Here is a 19,038-nt window from a genome sequence, read left to right as displayed (position 1 = left end):
GTATTCATCTGATGAGATGAGGCCCTCTCTGCGCAATCTTGATAGCAGTTTTTTCAAGTCGTCATTGGCCTTTAAGTATTCTTTATTGCTTGATTTGATGTAGCAATCATTGTCATGCAATTGTCTGTGAGCTTCAGTGATGTAGTCTTTTTTAGGCCAAATAATGATGTTACCGCCTTTATCTGCCGATTTGACCACAATGTCTGGATTGTTACTGAGCATCTTCATTAATGCATGATAGTTGGCCTGCTTTTGATTATATTGCTGTCTTTTACGATTGTTGGTCTTTTTATACAACTCTTTGATTTCCATTGTGATGCAATCATGGAAAGCGTCCACAGTGTCCTTAACCATAAGAGGGACAAATTTGGATTTACCTTTGAAAGGAGTTATGCCTGCGCCTGTTTGTTTCATATTAATTTTTTGCAATCTTCTCTGAGTGTTGAAATCAGAATCCGGTCCCATGGGTTGTGAATTGGTTGCCCGATTAAGGTCAAGCATCCCCAAGAGAACTGGAATGTCAGCCGCCAACGGTTGTGGATCTTCAATAGCCGTGTCAGTACTGGAAACGGCACTATTATCACCGCTATTTTTCAGTCTTTGTAGAGCGAAGAATTTTTTCAATTTAGGTTTGCGAATAAAACAATATACGTCTACTCGTGTAGAGGCATATTTATTTGAATACCCCAGGGCAAAAATTCAGACCGAGAGTTAGGAGTTGTTGTTCAGCCTTAGATAGCACGACATCTGAGAGATTCATAATGGATTATTCATTTTTTACTTTCTCTTCTGCCATTGTTGGTGGTTCTTCTTTTTCTTCTGTATATTTTTGTTTTCTTCTCCTTTCTCGTCTTTTTTTGTTCCTTCACTTGTTGCCGCATTCCTTTGTCGTGGTCTTAAAGTTGACAGTCTTTCCGCGACTAAAAAATCAAGTTCCTCCCCAAGATTTAAAATGGTTGTCGGTTGTTCATGATTTGTTGATTCAAAACTTGATTCACTGGTAAGTGACACCGAGCTTGAGCTCAATGTTTCATTATCTTTGTTGCCAATATTTCTCACTGCCGCTTGGGGGGGCTTTTGTTTATTTCCTTTGTCGCTAAATTGTTGGCGTTTGCTGTCATTATATTTTCTGGCAAAAGTAAAAATCTGGCCGTTTGTGTAGTCGGCTTGGTCGCGTGCAAATTTACTCACTTTTCTGGTTTTTATTTTTTCTTCATGTTTTTTCAGCCTTTCCAGCATTGATTCCTTTAGTTTTTTGCTGACATCTGTTTCTTTTATTTTGTCAATTTCCTCCTGTATTTTATCAATAGTTTTCAAAATCTCTGCCCTATCGATGGCAGCGTATTTAATAAGTAAATGAACCAAGCTCATTGACGCATCCAAATAGTTTTGGCCCCATTCCTTTAGCATTTGGGGATTGGGTCCCCCACTATGGGTGGCAAAGTTATTGGAACGGCGTGATGATTTCCTCCAAATTGTTGCTCATCTAGCTTTATCTGGAGTTCTCTTTCCCAAGATCATTGGAATGTGGGCTTCTCAACCCCTAACAGAGAACTAAGCATCATATATATGCAGGATATAGTTTGCTGATCAGATATTTCTCAATGGGAGTGAGTTGTGTACTTGCCCCTTGTTTGACTTTAGGGTCATAGGCCAATGGCGTAACACTAAATATACCTAAAGCATTCAGATTCTGGTCATTCAAACTCGACTTTCAAGTGTTCAAACATATTAACCTCACCTTGGTATATGTACCCTACATAGACTACATATCTATGTACCCTAAATAGTTGGTTACAAGGCCTACATAGAGGTTGACTTATTTATAATGGAGGTCTTTGCCCGTCACAACGGGGCATTTTGACAGGTCGCACTGCAGGTTTTATACTTTAGCAGTCAGGCTAACATGGTAGACCTGAAGCCATGTTTTATAGCATCACTATGTGGATGGCACAATAGATGTTACAGTCCATACTTTAAATTCCATACCCAGAGAGCATTTTCTACACCATATATTAGGGATATACAGGCAAGTGTTAATTAGGAATGAGCCAATTTCATCAAGTTCAGTGGGGGAAACACAAGCACTTTACTCTTGGTAAGCAGGGCAAAGTGTAGAGAGTTCTAAAGACGGAAAAGTAGGGTCCAAAAAAAAAAACAGAAAAATCTTGGGTGACCATGCAGAAAAGGCGGATTGCCTAAAAATATGCAGATGGGAAGAATAATATATTTGCAAATAGTGAGAAGTTTTACAGTATCAGATGCTCTGCATGATTGCTGGAAATATGCCATAATAAAAGAAGGTTCGAGTATAGCTGAATACTAACAAAAGTACACACCCTCGTGAACTGGAGCAAGGCACAGCAGCGTCCTGCAGCTCAATCAGGTCCTCTGTGAGTTCCTGGACCAGTGCAGCAGGTCCTAGATACCGGGTCTGGTATCTGCAGGCCCAGTAATTCCAGGATCAGACAAACTGAAAACCAGTAATTGCTTGAAGTAGTATTCCCCTGAGCAATACCACTCCAGGCAACTCATAATAAAGACTATAAATGTGAAGAATACACCATCCAACGCCCATAGTGTGTAGAGTCACTGAGGTAGGCAGACTTTTCCTCAAATTTCAGACAATACATTGCAATTGTAAAAGTTATCTCACTTGCATCACAGCTTAACAAAATTAGAGAAAGGCAGGATTTGTTGGAACTAAATGTCCTTTCTGCAATTATTCATATGCTTACTTAACTAACAGATTCAAGCACATAGTAAGTGCTGCAGGAGGCCTTCGATATTCAATAGGAATGTGAATCTGCAGCTGAGGTGAATAGCATAGAGGGATGTAAATTAAAAGTGTCCTGACTTGGTAACAAGTTAACAAGTCTTATCTATTTCCTAGAGAAACTGCACGAAAGGTCATGCATCACAGTAGTAAACGTATCAGATGTCAACTGGGGATGAGTACAACTGACAAATCTAGAGGATTTGGGATACTAACTATTCAACAAGACCAGAATTTTTGACAAGTTAGAGGTCAAAAGAGTTATGAACTCAAAGATTATAACTACATTGTGTGAATTTTCCAAAGGTATGCCGTAGCTCTAAGATTGTCCCCCTCTCTCAATATAGGAAGAAGAGAAAACTCCCCACTCTCATCTTAACCAGACTGTCATTTTCAGAAATTAGCCTGCTGAACATCCTAATACACACCAATCTGTGACTCTGTACTTAATATTACCCCACCGAAATGATGACGCAATATGTAGGCAACTTCACTGGACTTTAAAACCAGGGTTGACAGTTGATGTTACTCACTTATTGCCTGAAAACAAAAGACTACACCTTTTACATTAAAGTTCGTGTTAAAAAAAAGTCTGTGTGTGTGTCTCTCAACACTGCTGAAACCATCACAAAGTATGTTTATTGAGAAATAAGTTACAGAGAAGGCTATATAATGCTGCCATGAGCAGCTGCTCAATTCAAGTGTGGAACAGGTTGATAAAAAAATTGCCAAGTCTTCTTTAAAGCATAATTAAGTGCTCAAATGATGTTTATGATACACACTGAGGGAGCAGTTCCTCAAGGGAGGGATTGACCCTATTGGGTGGAATCAACAGTCCGACCATCCAGATTCCAGGGGGTCCGAATAATCAGATCAAAGTGCCCTCATACACTTGGCAGGATGTCATGCTTCATCAATAGTGTCAATTCCATCCCTTACTTGAGGAACTGCTCCCACTGTGTGTATCGTACATTGTGATTCTGGAGGAGTGCAGCTGCAGGACCTCATGAAACATTTCTCCTACCCCACACCTCCTTGATTATTTGAAATTATGCTTATGGCAGCTATAAGAATTAACACCAAACACAATCCATCTAAACAACATTAAGATATGCTGCCTTTGCTGGGTGGCTACATATTCGCTCACTTGTTAGTCTACAAAGGAAAGTTATGAGGAATATCCTTCCACTGACTTGAACATCCACTCCTAGAGCAATGCACAAATGAGGCAGAGAGGTGCAGGTGTGATAAAGGATTTCCATAATGTCTGCTGAACTCAAGAGCATGCTAAAACAATGATAAACCGGATCTTGAGGCCAGACTTACCATAAAATGAGATTCTGATTCCTTGATGTGTGGTGCTGTTGTCTCTCAGGCAGGCTCCGATATCTCTTCTGCGAGCCTAGAACAAGCACATCCCAACTAGGATTATAAATGGACTACAGTCATTCTTCCATATTTAACATAATCAAATATCTTTTTTTTATAAAACATATTCAAACAAAAAACAATTACATAATTGATTATGGCGTCATCCCTCCCAAGTACAGAAAGGTATGTTAACATATTTTTAAATACTCTTACTCTGCCATTTGCAATGAGTTTTAGATATGGGCGCACAAATTTGAGCACAATAGGATTTAGACAAGATTCTTTCTTAAAACACAGACATATTCGACTAGATCCGAGGGAGCATAGGGATGTTGTTCAAAATCCTTGGTGCATAGATTTTATTTTATATACTACTAAGTCTGCAGTCTGCTGCCATCCTGGCTGAAGTGAACTGAGAACGACCAGAGATGTGGAGTTTCATGGCAAAATAAGCAGTGGTGGTGGCTGTGATACCTTGGTAAAGGATGCCGCTAGTCATAAAGATGGTAGAGCTAACAAGGTTCTATCAGTATGGTGGTGATGTGATCATACTCTTCAGGCTCTGGATGAGATGTGCTGCAGAATATAGGATTCCATTTACAGAGGACCAAAGTGGAGTCTGGGAGCGTCTAAGCAGCATGTTACCAACATACAGATGTAAGTGTACGAGGGCTGGAACAACAGTTTGTAAGTCCCTTTCTGGAAGAAAGGGTTTCCGTTTCTTTGGAAGAGACCTGTTCCAAGGTTGTCTTTGTTTTGTGGAGGTTTTCTGGCGGTGTGCTCCTTAAGGGTTAGGTTGGTGTCCACGGTAAATCCCTGTGACCTGGTTTTCTAGCAAAGGTGGATTTCGAAGCCTTCTAGATTCATATGCAGGAGGGGTGCACCAATCATGCCCTCAGTACTAACAGTGAACTACTCTCCCAGACGCGAGTCTAGCACTAGAGCAATAATGGCAGTATAACGTGGTTTAAAAAAAATCAATAGTGTGACTAGACCGTTTATCTAAGTCAATCAGCTTAAGACCTACTGGATCACCTTTGTAAAGTTCTGCATCAATGTGCAAAGCTCAGACCTTGCGCTGACATCCAGTGTGAGTTATTTGGGTTTGTGTTTGTAGCAAGTGTAACACTTGTACAGTGTGAGTGAGCAAAGTAATGAAGGCCAGTAGGATCCATTTGGTATTCCCCTGGCCTAGCAAAAGATAGAGGGTCAGAACTGGGCTCCCAGAAGTGTATTGCTGTCATTCCTGTAGCTGGGGGGGAGGAGACCTAGAAACTGAAGTGAGGAATACAGACATGGCTGCCTTTCGAAAATCTATGAGCCTTTCGAATAACGAAAGCTGCAAATTAGTCTTCATTAGAACAAGCGTTTGGTAGGGGTTGGACTAAAGACTCTGATGTGAAAGGTGAGAAAGTCTCTAGGCCTGGCCTTTGTCTTTCCCGGAAGACTTCTTCAGTTGCGCCGAGGACAGACAGATACAAAAAACGTGCACCTCTTTTGTGGCAGGATACATTGAGCTACTGGCAAGTTTCGATTTCGTAAAGGCTGTGTCTTGAGAAAGGACGCTTGGAAAAAGAACCACCCCACACAGGTTCTACACTCTGAATCAGTGGATCGACCCGATTCAAATTCATTCTACTCCTGATTGACCTTAGAGACAGGTTAGCACCAAGAGGTAATGACTCTTTCAGGTTCACTTTGGTGTAGTAGTTAGTACAAATAAGTAATAAATGCACTTTCTTTCTTGCAAAGATATGCAGGTGACTGAACATTAACATTAAGTGGATTGTTGAGCTCGGAGCTCAAGAACCCCACATTTCCTTCATGAGAAACCTGCATCGTCTTGCCCTTGCTACCCTGAGAGTCTAGTGCCGAAGAGGATTTACTTGGAAGGGTCTGCAGAATCACAATTGGACTGGCAATCGGACACCGCGACTGAGACCCTTAGCCCCTGCCTGCCCTGCGGTCCCAAAATGGGGCATGACACACATGATGCAGAGAACAACCTGCTACCTTTCGGAGGTGCCCTAAACTATCTTCCAATCTAAAAAAACAAGCATTTACAATGCAATGGTCTCTGCTTTGTTAAAGTTAGAGCTATTGGAATTGCAAATGGAATTTTTTTCATTTTTTGTTTTTTTTTAAAACATAAATAAATGGTATTGTCATTTACAATGGCAATAAGTGACCATTAGAGAGTAGTAGGGAGTATTAGTGGACACAGAGCCACACACACATACACACACAGAGCCACACACACACAGAGCTACATACAGAGCCACACACAGAGCCACACACACACACACACACACACACACACAGACAGAGCCACACACACACACAGAGCCACACACACACACACAAACACAGACAGAGCCACACACACACAAACACACAGACAGAGCCACACACACACAGAGCCACACACACAGAGCCACACACACACACACAGAAAAGGCACGGGAACAGTGGCACTAAAAACTATCACAATCAGGGAACAGAGGCAATTAAAGCGAGCACAACCAGGGAACAGACAAACAACCTTTCAGAGAGCAAGACCTGGCCCTTTTCAAGCTGGGGGGGCACAGTGAATCCCTCACCCAGCAGAGTACCAAGCGCCTCAGAGGCAGCATGGCACCAACTGACAGAGGTAGGGGAGGGGACAGCCCCCACTAAGAAACAAGAATATTTGTCACAGGGAGCAAGAGTGGGCCTCACAGCCTCCTATGCAGCAACAAACACATGGCACCCTGCCGGGGGCACCACACCACAGCGAGGGAGGGAGGAGTTTATTCATATTATACTGGGAGCAGAGTGAATTTCATTATCATTAATATTTTTTGTTTTCACTACGGAGCCTGGGCCTGGCAACTCGCAGAGCGGCCCCCTCCCCCGGGGAGCCAAGCAAGCGAGGCTGACAAATGGCGGCCACTGCAGGTCAGGAGTGCGAAGCCTGCAGTGCCAGCTCGACTGTTCATCTTTACAGTGCAGGACCACTACATTAGTCAATTGTACGCCGTTTATGTAAAGCGATTCGATGCATGAAATAGACTATGAAAGAACTGTATACAGACTGCTGTGTATTTACCATATTGAGTGGTTTTAATTAGGAACCCGTATGCAGCTTAAAACTGGGTCGAAGTCTGCTTAGAAGGTTCTTGGTACGTGCAAGAATGTTCAAGGCAGCAGGTCGGGGAAATGCAGTCTCTAGACGGGAACGCTAAATACGTGTTTGACCGAGAGAGACACAGATGTTTTGGGCAACAGCCCAGCCCTAGCGTGTCGATGAATGTTTAGTAATCCAGGGGAGATGTGTGTGTGTAAAGGGAACTCTGTATGCGCGGATGGGGGGTTAATTGTTGTTAGATGTGCCATGAAAGCTGTGTTGAGAGGGGTTTCGGTGTGTCGTGAACTGTCTGATAGAAGGGGTGCCCTCGGCGTTATGAGAGGGTAAGTCCATGGGGTGCTGGTTTTGGTGGGGGCGGAGATGGTGTCTGCTGAAGCCACCTACAAGAACAAAATAGTGTGAGTGAGGGCAGTGTAGGGAATGTGGAGGGCCAATAGTTGCTATAGTATAGGGGCGGGGTTTCTCTTACCATACCTTCCAGGACCACGTTCTGTTAGAGGGTGTTCCCTGCTTCTCCTCGCTTCAAACATGAGCAGTTCCTATGGAGTATGGCACCACGGAGCTGGCTGCATTACAGGGCATGCGGTGCCATGCCGAGAGTACCCTGCCTCCCTGACGAATCTGGTGGGGTAATAGGGGAGCTACAAGACATGCTGTGCCATGCCGTGGGTACCCGGCCTCTCTGACGAATCTCGTGGGGTACAAAAAAGAGTCAATCCATGCCGAACCTCGTGAAGGGTACCCTGCCTTCGATAGGTGTTCAATGGGGGTATAGTACATGCCACAACAGGGCACCCTGCCTGCAGAAGGCGTCTAATGGAGCCACGGTACCTGGTGTACCATGCCGAGGGTATCCTGCCTCTGTGAGGAGTTCAATAACGGATAAAATCACACTGCAGCGTATTCCCTACAAAGCAGAAGGTACCCTGCCTTCAAGGGAACAGTTTTATTGGCATACAGTACCACCTCTGTGTACCCTGCTTCCATGAGAAGTCTGATGAGATATAATGGTGTGATATTGGGGTATAATGGTGCCACAGTGCGCACAGTCCCACGCCGAGGGCACCTGCCTCAGTGAGGGGTTTAGCAGGGTAGAGGGGCGCTGCAGTGCATGTCTCACTGGGGAAAGCCTGCTTTAATTCTGTGAGTGGGAGTGCTGAGGAGTTTAGCGGGGTACAATGGTGGCAGAGTAGTTTTACCATGCCGGGACCCTCTGGGAAGCAGGGGATGGAGGTACTGGTGCTAATGTACGTTCAGTACCTTACACCGTGCCGTTGATGCCCTGCATCTGTGAGGAAGGTATTGAGGAGTACAGTTGGGTATAACATTGTGAAAGATGCTAGTGGTACAGTGTGTGTCACAGCATGCCCCACCCACCTTTCAGATCACATTCCACTGCCCCTGTAAGAGAAGCACCACAAGAGGGTATATACTGAGTATGATGGAGGGCTGCGGGCAGAGGGAAGGGGAAGGCGAGCGCGGGACGGAGGAGGGCTGCGGGCAGAGGGAAGGGGGAGGCGAGCGCGGGACGAAGGAGGACTGCGGGCAGAGGGAAGGGGGAGGCGAGCGCGGGACGAAGGAGGACTGCGGGCAGAGGGAAGTGGGGAGGCGAGAGCGGGACAGAGGAACAGAGGCAAAAAAAGCTTCACACTCGTGAACAGAACCGGCTGTACTCACGATGCAGGATCCGGGGTGTAGAAATCCACGGCGAACCCAAAGTAACTGCCCGGGTTCCCCGAGTACACGGTGGGCCGGTCTGTGGCCAGATTGAAGGAGACGCAAGGCCCGATCTGGGGCAGGAGGAAGGCGAGTCCAGCCCAGGAGAGAACAGGAGGATCGGCCCGCCCGGCCCGAGCGCAGAGCCGCCCAGGCATCTGGGCTCGAGCGTCGCCGAGACCCCCGGTCCGCACTGCTCGCCTTCTTGGGGAGTTGGGGCAGGGGGGGAGGGTAGCACAATTACCGGCCTTGCGGTCCGGGCACAGCGGCGAGTACAGCGGGTCTGCTTCTCTTCAGTTCCCCTCTTGAACTCCAGACACAAAACTCCAGATGTGGCCCTTGGTACTCTGTTGTTTATAAAACACCACCGGCCAGAGGGCAGCGTGGGGATCCCAGAGCGTAGCCATTGAGGGAGTCCCATTCATTCAGCGTGTGTGACACCCCAACCAAAGAAAGACCCCGCGCTGCACCCCTTCATGTGCCAAACAGGTAGACTTCTCGGTGAGCGAGGGTGTGACCTAAGTGGCTCCTTAAGATTCGAGCTTCTGCTCAAGTAAACCAGCTGGCAAGCACCTGAAGAGGTGGCGAGTACTGTGTAAAATGGTGGGTACCGTGTAAGGTGGTGGGCGTCCAGCAATCACCAGGAGGGTTTGGAGTTGTTTAAACACCTAATATCAATTAAATACTGAGGTGTCCTTACTTGGCAAATGTCCGTTGGGACAAAGAGGGCTTATGGGGTCGGTATTGGGCCAGGGACTGCCTGACCCAGTCCTAGAGCGGTTTCTTCGAAGTTGCAAGGTAAGCGTTAGTCTGATGCGCCCCTTGCCAGGTGGAGGCCAAGAGACGGCTGGAGGTCGGCTTAGGACGAGGTGTTCGTGCACGAGGGAACTCCTGAAGCTCCAGGCGACATTTAAGCCTATTACAGCAGATGCCTGGTCGCCCCTGCTCCGTACCGCTGCAGCTGGGTGTGGAAGCGGTTCTAGGTCCTTCCTTGTCCTGACTTGCTCCCCTTCACTTAAGTGTTGATGGGAACCACGAATGCAATTCAGTGCAAGGTAATAAAACACTGTAGCAGGAGCAAGGTGACGGAGACGGAGGAGGGCTGCGGGCAGAGGGAAGGGGAGAGCGGGGCGGAGGAGGGCTGCGAGCAGAGGGAAGGGGGAGGCGAGCGCGGGACGGAGGAGGGCTGCGGGCAGAGGAAAGGGGGGAGGCGATCATGTTTCTCCGAGGCGAAGCAGAAAGGCCTCGGAGAAACGCGCCGCCATTTTGCGACGGGCGTGGTTTTCTTTCTCTCCTCTTCCCATTGGCTGGAAGGTAAAATTCCAGCCAATAGGGAAGAAGAGAGAAAGAAAACAGAATGAAAATAAAAAACACAACCCCGAATCCCGTCTTCAACGGAGTGATGCCCCTCTCCTCCAATGGCTGGCCTCCGTTTAGATAGCCAGCCAATGGAGAAGAGGGGCGGGTTCAAGCCCCCATACTGTAGACATAAAGTCTCGGAGCGAGACTGTGCAAGCGCAGCCTTCGAGTCCGAGACCTAAAAACTGGCTTTATGGTTCAACAAAGTATTTATTTACTCAAAGATCCAAGCAAGAGGATGAGCAGAAAACAACACATCAAAAATGGTAAAAGTAAGTGAATGAACATTGATTATATCTGATCATAATCAAAGTGTGCAATAAGAATAACAGATGGTAATTGTTTTAAAAAACATAAGAAAAGTTAAAAACTGAAATTTCCTTGCAGAGATTTGACTGTACATACTCATCCTACTGAGAACTGTATGGTGAACCCAAGTTCCCATTAAAAGCTTACTGGGTAGCAGCATCTGCCAGAGCCAAAAATGGACAGATAAATCTCATAGCTCTAAACCTGGCTTTTCTGTGCAGTCCAGTCACAGTGCATGTTATGTCATGAGGTTAATAGGCCCTGTGCACAAATAATTCCATTACACCTATTCACGTTTAGAGTTAACATCTTTTTAAATGGTGACTTTCAGCACACATTTGCTGGTGCGCTAGTATGAGATAGTGTACTCAGAAACGGTTTGCTTACAAATACATTCCTTCGTAGGCACATTATCATACAGTAAAACATTCTGTCCAAGGACTGGGTACACTGCGCAAATTGCCCTTGTTTGTTGTCTGTTCGGCGACAGCTCTGGGTGGGTAGAATAAACAATGACACCCAGACCAGAGCTGAGGCACAGAAGGAATGGGTCCAGTTTTATTATATAAACAGCACCAATCCTTTGTTCAGCAGAGGAGAATTAGGATGAATTGTCACGGTTGCCCCATGATTGAAATCTAGCCCAGCTGAATGCCATCATTATCCTGAGAGGTACGGCGGCATGCTCTGCACCAAGACTGGCTACCAAATGACATACGCACGCAGGTAAATGGGGAGTGAGACAACTCTAAGGTTTCTGGCAGAATTGTAACCACACTATGCTCTCTAGAATAAGCTGTTCTAGGTGAAATTGTATGTATTCATATATTCAATGCAACAATTATAATGGTTGAATTATTTATCTTCTTCACCATCCTGGTAATGCTGGTTACTAGGCTTTGTTTTATTCTACTAATAATTGCAGCACACATATTTTACACAAGAATCCAATTGCTTCAATAAATGTTTTAAAATGCCAATGTATGTATTTCTTGTGTCTCCCTTTGGGCATGCTCAGCTAACATCGAAAGGGTAGATCCGTTTTAACGATTTCCTTGGGGGCGTTACGGTTGTCATGTTCTGAGCTTGCAGACACGATCAGGTGCCCTGTAAGATTTAGGGTCCAGATGGCGCACTGTGGACTAGCCAGGAACTAGGTCAACATATTCTGATGGTATGGGCGAACACAGTTCCCCATAGTTTTAATGTGTATGTTGTCTAAACGCACAGCCTAACTGAATCAGTAGAAACCGTACAACGTGGCGCCACCAGAGTATTAGGTTAGGCACTTATTTAATGGGTCTCCGGAGTAGTTTACTTATGTGTCCCTAAAAACCCCAGGTCACCATCCTATCGAAGGCGTCCGTGGTATTAGGGAAAACTCGTCCTCAGCAGAATAGGGAAACCCTATTTCTGTTTGACAGTTGTTTGAGCTTGAACATTTAAGAAAATTGGCAGACAGACTTTGGACCCAATGATGACGAGGAATGGCAGGCGGCGCTGATGTCCCCGAAGGAGGCCGCTATTACTCTTCGATTCCGCTTGATCCAACTAAAAATCTTGCACAGATCCTACCTCACTGGAGTTACACTAGCAAAAGTAGGCTCAAGATCAGACATGCTATGCCTTCGTGGCTGCCACCAAGAAGCAACCTTTTTTCATACTATTTGGGACTGCCCGATTATACGACCCTTATGGGAAAGGGCCACAAAACACATCCAAGACGCACTTGGGAAGGCACTTACCCTTACACCACAACTTGGCCTGCTTAATATATGGGGAGATACTGACTTCACAGAAGTGGAACAGGAACTGACCACATTGGGTTATACTCTAGTGAAACGTGAAATTGCTAAAAAGTGGGGAGTGGCGGACAGACCATCTCATAGAATATGGGCAAAGGAATTAGACAAGTGTATGATTGCAGAGAAGGAGGTTTTTTAATCTAGAGGATGCCCCAAGAAATGGGATAAAAAATGGGGCAAGTGGAATGTGTATCGGGGGGCACCTGTGTATATCCCCAACTGTAGAAATGGAACTGCAACAGAATAGGGCGCAATCTATGGAAGTACAGTGATTGAATTTTGTATATTCTTCGGATGATATGAACATGCTTTGCAGATGGCTGTACTGTAGACTAACCGAAATGGGTGACATTCAATGCTTGAAAATAATAAAAATATAGTTTTTAAAAAAGCTGAAATTCGATCAGTGATAAAAGACCTCCCACGTAACGAGATCCCGGGCTTGGTGGCCAACCTGTGGAATTCTACAAGACTTTTTCGGCACATTTGGTCCCCAACATCGAAAAATTATACCATAGACAGGTTTCCTACCCCCCACCACAAGACAGGCTTTGGTTACCTCACTGGCGAAAGCAGGTCGAGATCCAAAAGACATGTCAGGATACGGCCCCCTTTCTCTACTAAACAGACAACAAAATCCTCCATAAAATACTGGCTCGTAGATTACTTTACCTCTAACTGAAAATGATACACATTGACCAGTGTGGCTTTGTCCCAGGCAGCACTACATCCCTAAATACTAGACGACTACATCAAATACTCACCTCGGTACCTTCAGGAGATGCTAAGGCAGGCTGTATTTTGTTGGACCTGCGATAGGCGTTTGATACTCTGAATTTGAACTATGTGTTACAAGCCCTTTCGCTATTCGGTATAACCTATGAATACATAAACTGGATCAGATTGTTGTATTTAGATCCGACGGCGCGGGACCGCACAGGTGCCCCTATTTCACAGTCTTATGCGGTGGCCAGAGGTACGAGGCAGGGGTACCCTTTATCGCCCTGCTGTTTGTGTTGGCAATCGAACCGCTGGCCACTAAATTGTGCATGGTTTTGAGAGATAGGGGCATTAAGCTAGGGGACACGACCCATATACTCTCTGCTTACGTGGATGACATTATACTTTACCTAAACAACCTCCGGGGCCCGAATGAGCCCCTTCCCACGGTATTTCGGCTCTTCCAAACATTTTCTGACCAAACCATAAACAAGTACAAATCTTACGCTTATTATTTTAATCTCACTGCCCGTTTAGACCCTGTTCATTTTTGGCATTGGTCATTTCCTATTGCACACACCACATCTAAATATGTAGGTATACAAATCTACAGAGAGCCACAGGATCTGCTGGAAGGTAACTTAGGGGGGTATCGAAAAGGGTTCACCTAAACAACGTCACTGGGACCTGGGTAACATAAGTACTGAGAAAGAGGGGTCCCAGCATGGAGTAACAATTTCAAAGAATAAAGTGATAATAAAAATAGAAAACTCAATTGGCCTGCATTGTTGTTTATTCACAATGTAGGTATGCTCAAGTTGTCATCAATTTAAGTACAAAATCACAAATACTTCATAGGCCGTTTTTACATTGTCACCATTCTATACCCACACTTCCTTGAACTTTATCACCCCCTCCCCCCCCCCTCCCCCTCATCCCTACCCCCCGGGCACTATGAAGTATCTGTGATTTTGTACTTAAATTGATGACAACTTGAGCATACCTACATTGTGAATAAACAACAATGCAGGCCAATTGATTTTTCTTTTTTTATTATCACTTTATTCTTTGAAATTGTTACTCCATGCTGGGACCCCCCTTTCTCAGTACCTAGGACGATAACTTAGGGCGTGCAATCAAGGCTCTAAAAACTCAAATCACATTCTGGACCTCACTACTACTCTCAGTGGCAGGAAGAATGGCATTTCTTAAATGGTAATGCTCCTTAGATTGCTTTACTTTTTTACTAATCCACCGATAATAATCCCTACACATATATTTAAAACGCTAAACACAATGTTAACTGAGTTTATTTGGGGTAAGGGATGAAGGAGAGTGGGGCTTTCCAAACTACAGCTGGGTGCAGACTGGGGAGGTTTGGGCGTTCGGGACTTCCAGGCATACTGCTGTGCCAGCCAGCTCCAGTGGCTTTCTTACTGGATAGCTGGTCGCCACTTGCATGTCGCGGTCAGCATGGGAAATGGGTATAATACAAACACTGTTGTTGCCAAAAAGTAGGCCCCCGTTGTCGGTACCGTCATTATTAAAAGTAGACATATCCTACTAGAAAAAGGCTATCCAATATACAAAGGGACTGTGGCCATATGCTCCTAATATTCCATTGATGGGGATTCCTACACTGTCCTGGATAATTTCTTCTAGCTGTCTGACCAAATGGTCAGACAAAGGCGTTACTACAGTTGGAATGCTGTTCACGAATAACATGTTTAGGGACCATAACACTTGCATGAGAGAGCAAGGGGTTCCTAATTCGCTATATATCCTCCATGCTGGAATCAGTAGGTATGTGAGAAGCATTTGGTCACCCGATGGCACGGAACCCCAAACACATGAGCTCGTATACATGTTATATTTCATGGGCAATGGGGGACACTTAACCAAATGGCTGTATAGAAGCATCAGATTGCATGCAGTAATTTCACACCAGGAGCTTAGAGATAAATGGTCTGTAGATACTGGGTGTGAAATACTGGATAAGGACTGGGAGAAATACTAGAATTCTCCAAGAAAGTATCACGTAACCCTACATTTAAGCTTATCCAATACATGCTTGTACATAGGTTGTACTTGACCCCCACATAGACATAGGAAAATGTTCCTGGGCACAGGGGACGACTGTCCTCGCTGCCACACACAACCTGCTGGGTTACTTCACATGCTATGGTCATGCCCTAAACTGACAAACTCATTACTGAGGTGACACCGGGGATAGGGAAAGACACAGTGGAATCCTGCCTAATGGGACTATGTAAAAAGCTTAAGTCACAGGGAACACAGGCTAGGTTTGCCAATCTAGTATTAATATTGGCGGAACTGGAAATTACAATGAGTTGGAAGTCTGTACAGCCCACCGGAATCGCGCTACCGTGGCATGGCAATGTGGTCCGATGGGGAGGGCTGACACTGTGATCCCCAATTAGGATTCAAACCTGGGAATTTATTTTGAGGAGAGTCTGGGGTCAACCCTCTACAGCATAAGGGGCGATCCCCAGTGGGGTAAAAAGAATTGGTCCTTTTCCTTTCCATTGGGAGGCTGACTGGGCCCCAGCAGGGTAAGATCACCCCATACTCCCCAAAATGAAAAAGGTCAGCAGCCAATGTTTAGCCAGCCCTCTTCATCCACTAATTTATTGTTGTGTCAGCATGGGCAGTGAGCCAAACCTCTCCAGCCGCTGGCTACCTTCACAGTGTGAGATGGCATTCAATATATAAAGGGATTTTCAACCAGCCCTCTCGATTCATTGGGTGTCTTCGACCCACTAAACCATAGGGCAATAGGTTATCCCACTCCAGCCATTGGCTAACATCACTGTGATTTATGGCATTATATATATATTAAGGAGGATTCAGTCAGCCCTCTTCATCATTCACTGGTCTTGTATCATCCATATTTGTCTCGGCTGATTATAGCATACAGTATGGGCAAATGGGTCAACACACTTGTCCAGTGGCTAACTTTACTGAGTGATGGGATTGTGTATATAAAGGGGCTTTCAACCAGTCCTCTTTACCTCTGGGTGTCTTCTACCCACTACTACATACAGTTTGGGGCAGCGGATCAGCCCACTTCAGCCACAGGCTAACCTCAATGTGTGTCATGGCATTCTTTTTATGAAGAGGCTTGCAATCGGCTGCTTCATCCATTGGTCTTCTTGTGTCATTCAAATTGCTCTTCAGCCCACTACAGCATACATAACTGGGCAATGGGACAGCCAACTTCAGTCACTGTTTAACTTCACTGTGAGTGATGGCATTCCACTTGTTTACAAGACCACCTCTGCTCACAAAGTAGTTCCCAGTCATTGCCATGGACTACTATAGCAATATCTTCTTTTTGAGACCATGAAAATGCATATTGTTTGCCTTGCTGTGTGTGTTATAAGTTGAAGTAATTTTTTCTTTATTTTCTCTTGTAGGTTTTTCATGAATATGGTGCACAAACTCTAATGGCAAAAACAGTTATATTTCTTGATTCTGTCCATTGATTTTTTGTTGTCACTCTTACTTTTGTGCTACACTGACTTGCGCATAGTATTGAACTCCATTATCATTTCAGCTCATATCGCACACATGCATCATTCACAGTGCATTAACATTTGAGTATCTCTGCATTCTACCAAACAGACATTATTTGAGGAAGAAAGTTTAGATAGTTAATAGAGATGGTGTATTATTGGATGACTGCTACCCAGCCCCTAACTCAATAACAAAGGAGAGCTCTGTAGCGGGTTCAGATAATGAAACTGCATTCTAGAGAGTGGAACATGGATCAGAAACTGGAAGCGATATTTCAGTTGGTGGAGTTCCATCTGACGATGAATTATCGCCCAGGGATTCTAAAAAACATATCCATGACAGTCTGTGCAGCAGAGAGAGAAAGTGGCAGTGTAGCCCAATCTGGAATACAGGCAGGTAACACAAGGAGAAGAGCAAAGGGAGATTGCTCATTTGGCAGACCCCTGATAGAGTTCAGTCATAAATTCTCCAATTTACTATAGAAGCAAGATATGAAGTCAACATTGAAAATGTTTTGGCCACTGACAACTTCCAACATTTTGTCGAAGAAGTATTTCTTGAAGAAATTGTGCACGCATCTGCATGCCATACAGCTACCGAGGGAAAATAGAGACACTTTGGCACCTTCTTCTAGGGCATGCCTAACTGGGGGAGTTGAAAAAGAAATCCAGGACTTGGAATAGTGCACAAACTAACAGTACAGTCTTACTGGTCTACTTGTGTGGTTTGTCCAATATTCGTTTTCACACTTGCTATGATCAGAGATCGCTTTTTGATTCTGCAACATATACTGCATTTTATAATGCTGCAGTAGTGCCACAGGACCATCCAAACCATGATAGGTTGTTCAAAATGTAGCCTTTTGTGGAACATTTGTCTACACGTTTCCCAGAGATTTATACTCTTGGAAAGAATATAGTGGTCAAAAAGTAGTTGATCCTATCCAAAGGGCTGCTGCTGTTCAGGCAGGACATACGAAGCATAAGAGATTGTTACAGCATAAGGCTATACATGGTGTTGGAAAGCTTCACTGGTTCTGCAAACAGCCCAAGAGTATATACTGGGAAGGACATTACTATATATCCTGCAGGCTGCCCTTCCACGTTGGGAATTAGTGAAAAGAGTATGTGGGAGCTTGTGCAAATACTCCTTTATAAAGGTTATAAACCTTATGTGAGCAATTTCTATACAGGAGTCCAGCTGTTGAGTGAGGTATACAATGCTGGCATTGTGGCTTGCAGTATAATTTAAAGTCACTGCAAAGGATTCCCACAGGAGCCTGTCTGTAAGAAGCTCCACAAAAGCCAACACACTATTGGCTATAAAATTCCCAGATAGGCTGGAAGTACATGTGCTAGCTACAATTCACAATGAGATCACTTCTCATATCACAGTTTGAACTCTATGGCAGATGTTTACAAACCAAACAGTATACTTGATTACAACAAGTACATGTGAGGCATGCATAACAATGACCAGGTACTTCAAACATATTAAGTCAGATAACTCACATGGTACAAGAAGTTGGCTATTCACCTAATCCAGTTAGCATCATAAAATTTGTGGGCTGTCTATAGACAGACTACCACAGGAAGGCTGGTGTCCTTCCTTGACTTTCAGTTGGCCGTTAGTGGTAGTCTTTCTGCTGTAGAAGCAGTGGCCTCTATATCATCTGTTGTGGAGGATGCCAGACCACAGGATCTGCACTCTGCTATCTGCATGCCTGCAACAGGGGAAAAGAGTTGCCTATATCCACGAACAGAGTTTGCGCTTGGCAAGGAAAAAGGCAAGAGAATCATTATTACTGCCCCAATACCAATCTCAGCCAGGCGGGAGTTTTCCAACTTGCTTAAAGTTATGCCACACACAAGCAAGGTTCTGGGAAACTGACTTAAATGAAGCAGTCAGCCTAATAGTTAGCATGTGACTTTAAATGGCTCTGCATGGATACATACTGTTCATGGCCATTCATTACTTGACTAGGTTTTCAGTGTTTCAAACTGCTCCATCTAATTCGGAAAATCTTTGTAACTGTTCAACCAAAAAGGAAAAAGGTATCATTGGTCAAGAGTGTTTTCTTCCTAAATTAGAGTTGAGCCATTCTGTTTAACCGACTCCAATACATAGATACACACTGGTCATACTTGCATGCTACCTTCACCATCCGTCAAAACATGGTGGATGCAACACTTGCCATGTTACAAGTGTATTACAGTCAATGCACTGCACATAACAGTGGACATGATCTCTAACACATTTTGTGAGAGTACCATGTCTGTCAAACCCCAAGGTCCTTGGTCTTTCTTGAAATGCTTTTT

At 44.7% G+C, this 19,038-nt stretch overlaps 1 protein-coding gene across 2 annotated transcripts in view; it reads right to left on the bottom strand.

Moving 5' to 3' along the window:
• FAM114A2 (family with sequence similarity 114 member A2) overlaps positions 1 to 19,038 on the bottom strand; it is a 219,970-nt gene that overhangs the window by 192,085 nt on the left and 8,847 nt on the right. Inside the window, exon 2 of one of the 2 annotated variants that reach the window (XM_086931257.1) lies at positions 4,103 to 4,198. The gene's annotated coding sequence lies outside the window, so the exon portion shown is untranslated. The remainder of the gene's footprint in view (positions 1 to 4,102; positions 4,199 to 19,038) is intronic. The other variant, XM_086931256.1, reaches the window with a different exon arrangement.

The sequence above is a fragment of the Lissotriton vulgaris genome, chromosome 7 (assembly GCF_964263255.1).
Source record: "Lissotriton vulgaris chromosome 7, aLisVul1.2, whole genome shotgun sequence".
In the NCBI taxonomy this organism is placed as follows: Eukaryota; Metazoa; Chordata; class Amphibia; order Caudata; family Salamandridae; genus Lissotriton; species Lissotriton vulgaris.
The sequence above is the reverse complement of the archived record's forward strand: the minus strand, read 5'-3'. Positions and strand labels throughout refer to the sequence as shown.